Source organism: Typopeltis vanoorti, chromosome 17 (genome assembly GCF_054136105.1).
Source record: "Typopeltis vanoorti isolate ZY-2024b chromosome 17, IOZ_Tvanoo_1.0, whole genome shotgun sequence".
Taxonomy (NCBI): Eukaryota; Metazoa; Arthropoda; class Arachnida; order Uropygi; family Thelyphonidae; genus Typopeltis; species Typopeltis vanoorti.
In genome coordinates this window covers 23,126,162-23,135,371 of record NC_143565.1, presented here as the reverse complement: position 1 = coordinate 23,135,371, position 9,210 = coordinate 23,126,162, and positions in this window count along the sequence as shown.

Below are 9,210 nucleotides of genomic sequence, written 5' to 3'. Positions count from 1 at the left end.
AATTATTATATTAATAATTACAGTAATGTTCATTAATGTTATTTTATACTATTAATTATTATTATTATTATTATTATTATTATTATTATTATTATTATTAAGAATTGATAGTTGAACTGAATTCAGTACCTCTATCAATGTAATTTAAAATCATTTATTCAACAATTATATTTAACATGGAACTTTATTTTTTGAAAATATTCGTAACTCAATTAAAATCTTTTCTTACAGAGTATCATAAATAAAATATCAAAAAAGCTACATCTTGAAATGTTTATTTATAACAAGTGAATTACATCATTATGAATATATCATGTTTAGCTAATTCCTAATGAATAACTTAATATTAAATGTAGATTTGAACTTTGAAATTTGAACTTAATTGGTTGATGAACTGAGTCATTGACCCTTCATCTGGATTTTAGTTTGTGGGTGATGAAATTATTGCGGGTAATTTACCCGCTAATTGTGATCATCAAGGCTGAATCAGCTTTCTCTTGTGATGGAAGATTTCGGTTTTTTATGTTTGAAATGATGTGAGGGTTTGTAGTCCACTGCTTGTCGAATTAGCTGATTATCTGTGATTGTGAAGAATTTCTGCAATGACTATTATGTAGGTCTTGATGTAACTGGATGTTTCTGATGAACCACTGAACATTAAATGCCATTCTTAGGCATTTATTCTGTATTATCTGAAGTCTGTTGATATTGTTTTTAGTTGTGTGACCTCAGGTTGGAGAGGTGTAAGTTAGTTGTGGTCTGATTACTGATTTGTAAAGGAGAATTTTGTTGCTTATGCTTAGAAAGCTGTTCCTATTCAAAAGTGGATATATCTGTGCGATGGTCTGACTTGAAATTTAGATCTCTGTCAAGATGAACTCCCAGATATTTGGTAGAATTGTGCCAAGAGATGATTTTACCAAACATTTGTATGCTTGTATTCGGTTCTGCTTTACGTCTGGTGAAAAGTACTGCAGAGCTTTTTGGGGGGGTCGATTGCGATACGCCATTTGGTGTACCAATCCTCCAATTCATTGACTGCTCTCTGCAGCTTGATTATGGCCAGATGTGGAAGGAGGGATCTTGCTATAATGATTGTATCATCGGCATATAGAGCCGTGATAGATTGGGATGATTTGGGGAGATCAGCCATGTATATGGAGAAGAGTAGGGGAGATAACAGAGAACCTTGAGGAATGTGATTCTCCTCTCTGTGGAACTGATCCCGTTGAGTTTTATTTAAAATTTTCTGTTATTTAGATATGATTTGATAAGTAGAACTAGTGGTAATGGAATTCCAACTTCGTGTAGTTTAAAAATTAGTCCGTGATGCCACACTCTATCAAATGCCTGAGTAATGTCCAGGAAAAATGTGCCAGAGTGTTGCCATTCATACCCTTCGGTTATATATTCGACAACTCTGTAAATTTGTAGCGTTGTGGAGTGATATTTCCTAAAACCGAATTGTTCGTCTTGAATGATATGGTTGATATCTGCTGCCTCTTGAATCCGTGTGAGAATAGCACGTTCGGCTATCTTACCTATGCATGAAAGAAGGCTGATTGGTCTGTAGTTTTCAGGAAACAGTGTATTTTTTCCAGGTTTGGGAATTAGGAAAACCTCGGCAATTTTCCATCGCTCTGGGAAATAATTTAACCGAACAGGTTAAGTCACTAAAAACACTAGATATAAAACTAAAAGGTGTAATATTAAAACTGATTACATTTCTCCTCTTTAAATTTACTGAACTTTAACAATTTTGAAAAAATTACTTACAGTAATTTTTCTTTCGTATTTTATATTCAAAAATCTCTTTTTTTTTCAAAGAATAGCCTCCTTTCCATTAATTTGTGCGAACGAACTAATTTTTTGTTTTAAAATGGAAACCATATGATAAAAATATAATAAAAATAGACAGTACATATATTATTGTAAAACTGTAAGTATATTAATTAGTGTGAAATGCCACTGGCAAATTAGAATATAGAAAAGTTAGAAAGAAACGAAATTAAATAACCCTTCGTATATGTCAGGAGGTAAAATCAAAAAACACCAAATTTCAATAGTGGCTGCGGTTAGCGTTGACATTCGTTGATAATTCGCATGGAGAGGGCCTAGGGAGATGGAGAAGCACCAAACAAGATTCACGATGTAGTCGGGCGAAGATAGGTCGCGAGGGAACGTTCACGTCCTACCGTTCCGGTAGATCACGGCGTTAATCTTCTTTGGGATACGGTTCTCTTGGGCTTCGACCACCGATGGTTGAATTGGCTGTACGTTATTTCCGAAGTCAATTCAACGATCGATGTAGAATGACGTTAAAATCGCTTTATATTTCAAGTACAGAGATACATTTCAGGCGAACGTCATCGTCTATCTTACATCGTGTGAGAAGTGACCAAATTGAGGTGGATAAATGTAGCAACGTCTTTCCTGATACTTTCCTTCTCTCTAAGAGAGAGAGAGAGAGAGAGAAAAGAATGCCTTCCTCGTTTTGCAGTGTAGATTGTGAAAAACAGGAGGAAAAAAGAATAAAAGAAATCTGAACAAACATCCTTGCTTACATCCTAAATAAGGAAACGTTGCTCACGAATTTTCATTACTTGCTCATAAGCAGTAAATGAAACAGGCAGTTTAACGGGGCGTTTGTTTCCTTCAAATTACGTAGGGAGAGATTATAAAAAGCCTATTCAAGCGAACTTTTATAAGTTCGCTGGAATAAAAATGCACATAATCATCGCAATTTAAATATACTGTAAATACTGCAGAAATTGTCACAGAATTTTTAGGGCAAATCGTATTCCTTGTTACTAAAATTATGTATTTTATTAAAACAGTTAATGTTTCGAAATTCAGCAACAGTACGAATTATTTTTACACAGTTTTAATGATATCATTTCTGCTTCGAAAATTGGAAAGTAGCTAGTGAAACGATATAAAAAATACTCAATTTACAGACATCAACATTAATGGCATCCCTTATGAACACAGAAATTAATGAAAGTATCTTGCAAGCATGTTTTCCATTCAGAACAAAAAATTCTCCTTATAATATAATATAATATAATATAATTTAGAAAAAAGACGACTTCCTCTTTGCTGTCTTATCATTTCCGGAAAACAACGTTGCGTAGCACGATTATGAAATTTATAATGATAAATAAAATTTATATTTCTAAAATTAATCTATTATATTATATATTAAAATATATTAATATATTCAACTATTTGCAAAATATTTTGAAAATTGAAGCATATCGATGACTCAAAGACAATTTGGCAATGAGTGTGGTGTTGATTTGCGTGCGTTAATGCGATTTTAAAAAGGTTTTAAGGAGATATGTAACTTTTCTCCTGACAAAAATGGAAAATGTAGGCAAAAAAAGGAAATCTACACTTACTCAAGATCATTTGCTAGTTAGGAAATGAAACATTAATGCAATATTGTTTGTAATATACTTAAATAGAAACTTTGCAGCTAATGGGATTAATATTTTTGATATTACAGTCCGTCGAAGATTGTTAGAAGCAGAGTGAACAACTGTTGACAAAGGCTTTGCAGCAAAAGAGGTCCCAGTGGGCAAACTATACAAAGGTTGAGAAGTGGAAAAGGTAGTAGTATTCTTAGAGGAGAGCCATTTCTTTGTCCAAGGAAAGTGAGTAGTCTATGTTCGCAAATGGCTGAGAAGACACCTCCCACACACACTATCAGCGATCCTAAACACCCTGTCTAAATGATGTTCTGGAGTCGATTTTTAAATGAAGGTCCAAGATCACTTGTGCCTGTTGACAGGATGATGAAATGTGACCAGTGCATAAAATTATAGGAGAAAAGAGTGGTCCCAGAGAGCCAAAAACACAAACTACTGATTTTAGACAGGATCCTGCTCCATGCCACACTTCAAAAAATGAAAGAGTGCCTCAAAAATCAGAACATCCAATTGCTTCTGTAGTCAGGTAACTCTCCTGATATACCACAATAGAAAATGTTTGAGCAATTGGAAAAGAGACTTGGAAAATTAAATTATGATATCTTAATACAATTCATTATAAAAGTATGTTTCCAGATGCAGAAATAAGAGAAAGGTGTTCTACAAATTAAGTGGATATTGAATATAACATTATTTGAAAGCCGAATATATAGAAACTATAACGTTTCGGCGGATCCAACCTTTCAGGACAGCGTTGATTCACCGAAGTGATGCCTCTTGTCTCTTTATTTCAGTAATTCTTGATGATTTTAAAAGGTGTCACATTTTAAAAGGTATTTTAAAATGTGACACCTTTTGGCAACTCGTATGGGAAATGATGACTTCTGCATCACTTCAACCTGGGTATTTTACATATCGATCTGGCTCCCACTGACGAGACCTCAACAAAGGTCGAAACCGGTCTAGGCAGTGACCCCTTCCCGCAAGGAGATGTGCTTTGCATTATGGAGAATACTAAGGAAAGTGATCAGAAATTACCCAAATTTTCCACGACCTGTTCCTGTCGTGAAAGGTTGCTTACGCTTGGATCCGTCGAAACTTTTATAGTTTCTATATTCGGCACGAAACTCTTCTAGTTTCTATATATTCGCTTTGAAATAATTTTAGATTCAATATCCACCTAATTTTTATGATGTTGCATCGCCAAGAGCTCTTTATTACTAAAATAAAGTGTTCTTGGCTCTTTATTTCACTAATATGTTCTACGTTCGTAGAGTCTTTGTTACTGAAGCCGCGAGACAGAATATGTGTTTTTTATCTGAATATCAACGTCTTCAATCGCAGGACTATGATTACGATTTCATTTCTTTTGACACTGAGCAATCTAATCGAAAATCAATAAAAGTTTATATTTGCGATCTAATACTTGGTTCTTCAATGTCGTACTTGTTCCAACTATTAAGCTTACGGAAAGAGCAGTGGCATTCGGATATTTGAGAGATGTTCGCAGGGAACTATCGAAGTAATGGACGTTTCTTTGAAATAATGCAAAGAATAAAGAACAGAGGGAAATGAAATTCGCCTTTTATCTGTTGGTGAAAGTCTACATAGGAAAAAAGAAACGATCCGTTCTGCTTCTGCTAATAATAATAAACACTCACGGACTGTGATTGTTTCTTTTTTTTTTTCTTTAATTTTAGTAAAATTTACACTAATACTGCCATTCGTATTTTAATATCTGAACCTTTTGTTGTGTTTATTAGTTTCTTACATTGTTCATAAAATTTCCATTTTCATATATGAATATGAGAAATTTCGCATGTGTAATTCATGTTTGTAAATTTATGTATTTTATTAATTTTTATTTTTAGTACTAGTGAAAATTTTAGAATTTTTTAAAGAAAAACAAACATTGCTAATCGAGTTTATAACAACCTATGGTGAGATACGTATTTTCGTTTATGACTAAAGTGAATAATGAAACTGATTTGAAAATTCAAGGAAATTAAGTTAAATGAAGTTCCTGAAACTTCGACCTGCTTCCAAATATTAAAACAAACATCGCTTCAATAAAGCTAAGCAGAAATAGATTTCTGGTCCGTGTCAAGAATTTTCCTTCTCAAGTACAATTGCAGGCAAGCGTTGTGAAAGTATACACTGCTTGGAAAAAAGTCAACCTACACACTCTTGGGAGAGGTGCATCGTGCCATTTAACGAGCCCCGTGTTTGTAGCCAGGAAAAATTGGAGGAATGTGTTGCTTCCAAATCAGTGCAACTGTGCCCGAGTAAAATGGCTATGAGTAGGCAACTGACTTTGAAAGAGGCATTCTCTTAGGATGTCATGTTGCAGACCTATCTATTAGGCAAATTGTTGACAATTTGTCCATTCCAGCTCAATATAACTAGTGATACCATACTGAGATGGATGCGAAGGAAGTCAACTGAATGTGCAGACCACAGTGGACGATTCACCACACTCACCGAACTTTGCTGTAGGGTGATATGAAGTATAGTATGTAAAAAGCGCCATTCATCGGCCAATGCTTTAAATGCTGAATTCGGGAATCCTGTGGAAAACTAATCTGCACAAAAACATTCGGAACCGAGGCTCACAACATGAGTTTACATGGTAGGGCCGCAATATGCAAATCCCACGTTAGGATCATCTTCGGTCACCAACATGAACGTCTTCAGTGGGGCAAATAGCATGCATGGTGGGAAGTGGAAGCTTGGAAAGTTTGTTATAGAGTGAGGAATCACGATAGACCCTCCCCCGCTACCGAGCAGATCGACGATTATTGGCGTGGCGGTTGCCCGGTACACACCTCTTAGCAGAGTGCTTAACCCCAACTATGAAAATCGGAGGTGGGGGTGTGATGGTATGGTTCTGTGTTTCCTGGTTTGACCTTGGCCCTCTATTTGTGCTTCCTGACCACTCATCTCATACATTATTTGTGCCTAGTATATTTTTGTATTGCTGTCGTGTCATATTATTTTACGACCCATTATTTAATTCCTTATTTGTGTATATAGGGAAATTTTGTTTACAGGAATTCTATGAAATTCATGGGAGGTTTTGTCTGTGTGCTGTAGTTGTCTTTCTCCAAACGAATTTCTGGTAGGAGATTTATTTTGGCAATCTGTCGTGGCAAAAAGCTGCGTTTACGATCGCAAGTCACAGGTTGTTTGTTTTCCTTGTACAAAGAGGGCATCACAGGTAATGACAGTGAAAAATAAGACTAACGAGGACAAATAACACTTATAGTGCGAATATGCACGAAGGGACGCTGGAGTGCTGGCTTTCCGCCTATGGTATACGATGAATCTCTCACCGACTCGTCTCTACCTGTACACATCAGACGCAGGTTAAAAGGTCCGTGTCAGAATAAGTCGTAGGAAAAGTCATAAACAAATGAATAGTGAGAAAATAGAATAGAAAGGTAAAGATAAAAACTCTTTTTGTGCCCATAACATTCTAGACTTTATAAAATTTCTAGTCGAGTATATAAATTATGTGATACAACTAATAGTAATTAGACCCTCCCCGTCTATGGTATTCAGAAAGTAAAAAAGATCATTAGGATCGCAAAATAAGATTTGAAACTAAAGTATTCTATCAAAGATAATGTCCTGACTATATTTTTATGTTTTCTTTTCTTAATAGGATGATCGGTCCCGTCCGTCCAAAGCTAGATCACACATTGACAGGGTATACTTTGATGTGTCTTCCATTTTCACTAATGTTCCAGTGAACGAGGCACTAGTGCTCCTTTCCAAAATATTCCACCCCATTGACATTTGGATGCTCTTTACGTACTGCCTCAAATTGGGTATTTTAAGTGGAATAATCTACTCTTTAAATAAATCGAAAATACAGCAATGGACGTCCGACTTTCGTTACGTGGAATCTTTTGAAACGTTGACATTTAGTTCAGCCCACTTTAAGGACAGACATATAATACGCCCACAGATACAAGACCTTTCGACACTTCTGCGCATGTCAAAAGAAGGAGAATCCATTCCGATAATAGGGTAATCAATCCGTCTTCTGGGATGAGTTGTTTATTATTACACGTCGAAAAATTAACTTCTCTTTTATGATCACTGTAGTTTTTAAAGTGGTAACTATTTTGCGTGTATAACAGTTGGAAACGTTTACATATAAAGCATGTGATTTCGCGTATTATTGGCCAATTCGTTCATTGGCTTATTTCTTTCTCCCCTTCAGCATGAATGGACTCTTCTTAGCAATCTACCAACGAGAACTCTCCCTTCTATGGTCGGAATATAATGTCTCTGACATTTGGTTACACAGTCCGTAGGGTGTTTCTAATTTTTTACAGTTCCTCAACAACATCCACCCACGAATTACCTTTAAAGTTGAAGAGGAAAATTACGGATTTGGCCTTCATGGATACAAGGCAATCAGATACGTCCCTAATGAGCTCAGTCTATAGGAATCCTACATGCACATGCAAGTACATACATGCCACTGTATATCACAACACCATCCTGTCGAGAACTTGTGATTTTCATAACTTTAGTCTCCGGGTGAAAAGAGTTCTGTGAAAGGAATCAGAGACGATCAAGATGACATGAAAACTGAAGAAAAAGATGGTCTAAATGTCTGGAATAATTACCTTTAAAAATTTGCAAAATGAAACAACAAACTACAGCATGATGATAGAAAAGACTCAACAGAAATGGATCCAGGAATACTTATCAATACAAGAAGGTGAAGAAACCATCGAAAACCTCAAAGGTAGAAAGGTAGCCATAGTAGATGATATTCAACCAGAAATGCTCAAAGAGAGGAAAAAAGTTTTCCAGTGGCTACACTGCATAATTCAGAAAGCCTGATCAGAGAAATGAATACCAGATGATTGAAATAGCGGCCTTATAAGTTCTATTGATTTCATACGTGCACCTCTAGTACCATGACAAACACATAAAATTGTAATGATATGAGATCGGGAAACCAGAGAGAACAATGAATAAGGCCTTAGTAGTAAATGGTATAATTTCCTCTGGTCATATTTTAAACAAAGAAAAGCTTTGTTAAATGGTCATATCTTTATGAAACATTTTGACCGTAGAATACATTCCAACATGATGTGGAATTTGCAACTTCAGGATGACATCAAATTGTTGGCTCCATTATTAGAGCAGATCGATTTAATTTAGGTGATCGATTTTAATAAATATCTGATATTCTGGCAATGATTTTCTATAAATATTACGGGAGAAAGAAAAAAAAAGAAAGAAAAATGAATGAATTATTTCCATGTCATGTAATTTCGTGTACTGCGTTTATGAGAAACCATTGGTAGACATTGTATGGTTCGTTTCACAAATTAATGAAAAACCAAACAAACATGTGACCTAAGTAATATACCAGGCACTAATGACAAGATCAAGATAAGATAAGGAATCGTGACGTGATTGGTTGTTCAGATGATGGCGTCATTGAGTGTGTGTGTGTGTGACGTCATGAGTTTGGAATATTTGGAATTTATCTGGGAGAATATATATAATATATATATATGTGTGTGTGTGTGACGTCACGTTGTTTGTTTTATTTGATATGGCATTGTGGGTGATGTTTAGAGATAAGGATTCGTGTTGTGATTGGTGGGGAAGTATGAACAAAAATAGGGGTAGGGTGAATGGGGAAGCGACGTCCGTGTCCTGGATGTGTGTTGTTATCAGATGTAGATAAGTGACGTAATTTGTTAGTTGTAAAAAAGTGACATTATAGATTTGAATGAAAAAGGAAGAT